Raw genomic sequence first — 2,263 nt, forward strand, 5'->3', positions numbered from 1 at the left:
CGGATGCGGCCTGCCAAGCCATTCTGTCCGGCCTGCGGGGCCCCTAAAAATGTAGAAAATTAATATTAATCTGCCCTGGGCTGCCTGTCATGTGGCCCTCGATGGCTTGCCAAAACTCAGTAAGTGGTCTTCTGCCCAAAATAATTGCCCACCCTGGTCTAGTAACTACGTAAGTCAAAGCAGGAGACAAGCTGAGCAGTCTGGCCTAGACTATGAAAGGAGAAGGCACTCTCTAGACAGGACTGTGGAGAGACAAACAGTGCATAAGTCCTGGAAGGCTAGGGCTGGCAGTAACCCGCGACAGAAGGGAAGGCCTGGGGATAGGCAGGGTAAAGGATTGTATTGTTTTTATTAGGGTTTGTTTGGATAAGATATATGCTCTGGGAATTAGGAACCTTGGCAAGAGACAGGACAGTTTACTGGGGAGAAGGGAGGCTGTTGAAGGTATTCGGAGAAAAATGTAGTATCTATCTTGTTTGTGGGTTGTTGTGGATCCATTAAAGGCTGCTAGCCCTGTTGAAATCAATTTATGGAGAGGGAAGTGGCAGAATTATTCTGAGTAGGCCCAGAGGGGAGGCTAAAAATGGGGCTGATCAGGCCAGTACCAAAGCCTGCTCTATGGTACATAGGCCTACTCCTGTAGAGCTGATTGAAGGTCCTGGTAGGCTAAGTGAGGGTTACAGGTCCAGTGAGCACTAACTGAGGATTGAGCAGGGCTCTTTAAGGTCTTGTGGATCTGATTTGTGGCATAATGAGGCCCAGGACTGGATGGTAATAGAAAGCTTGGAGCAAGCTGGAGAAACTGATGGGCCTAACAGACTGACTGAAGTAGGTGGACCTGAGAGACCAGCAAGCAGTTGTTTGTGGCACCAGGCAGCGATCTAGTCTGGGCCAGATTTGGGACAGCCCGTTGATAAGCACTGTTGAGAGAGGCACCTGACTGTCACTTTGGTAGAACTGGGCCAACTCCTAAATTAATAATAAAAAAAAAAAAAAAAAGTCTAAAAGCATAGCAGGTGAGACTGGGAGGCATCTGGAGTAGAAGAGCAGGCCAGGTCTGACTGCCAGGCATTGTCAGACTGAGAGATGTAACACCAACCCTGTCACATATACTTGACAATGTTAATGTTGTGTGGCACCCCATGGTATCCTTAGAAAGATCTTATGGCATCCCAGGGTACCTCAACTCACTGCAGGCGTATCCCCTTGAGAATCATTGCCTTAGAAGATCAAAAAACATCATTCCTTGTATTGCAGAACCCCATGGTATTCTTAGAAATCTTCATTAAAATACAAGTTCTCCTTATCTTCGTCACTAGAATAGCTCTGTTGGATGCTATTAGTCCTTGGTGTGTTCTACTGGTGTACTTGGCTTGTATGAAAGATTATTTCACTCACTGATTTTAGTTAATTTGTTACATGAATAATGTGATCACAATTTACCACCAAGGGAAAACATGGCCTAGAATTCTAGGCAGCTCTGGAGCTCCACAATACAGTGTTCACTCACACCCGTGTTGTGGAGAAGTGGTGTGATGAGGAGTTTCATCTTGAACAACACTGACTTGTAGAATAAAACAAATCAAGCTTGCTATACAAGACCTACAGATCCATCTCTGTGGCCACTCACTGAATTCCCTAGAGAGAGGTATGTGATGGGCAAGAATTTTTGTGGGTGTTATCTTTTATTGGACTACCTGCATAGTTGGATAGACTTAAGCATGCCTTTGGGTATCACAGTGCTGTTCCTTGGATTTCTGGGAGAGAAGCAGACATAGCAGAGCAGACAGAAGAAGGAAGGGTTTGTATAAAACTACATATGTTAATAAAAACAGCATATAATTTAGAGGTAGTTAGCTGTGTTAATCTGAAGAGTAGCAGAAGGCAGGGCAGAGTAGTACCTTAGAGACTAACTGGTTCAGAGTGTCATACACTTTTATAAGCGATAGCCTACTTCATCAGATATTCATTGCATCTACAACAGGGAGTTTAGCACTCCTGCTAGTTTAAGGAAAGGCAGGCTGGTGGGGAGGCAGGTGAGGCAGAAGGCAATCAAGGAGGTGTTATGACCCAGAAGGGGTTGCACTTGCAGGATATAAGCCCAGGGACTTGAGCCGGGCAGGCAGTCTAGCCCTGGAGGGAAGAGCTCTTGAGCAGGAGGAGCCTCTGATAAAGCACTAAGTTGCTTTGGATAAGACAGTCTTAGGGCTGGGGAAAGACTGGCGGTTTAGGGACTGAGATTGTAGGAATGGTGGAGGTCTCA

Source organism: Gavialis gangeticus, unplaced genomic scaffold (assembly GCF_001723915.1).
Source record: "Gavialis gangeticus isolate Ggan-Ray unplaced genomic scaffold, GavGan_comp1, whole genome shotgun sequence".
NCBI classification, from domain to species: domain Eukaryota; kingdom Metazoa; phylum Chordata; order Crocodylia; family Gavialidae; genus Gavialis; species Gavialis gangeticus.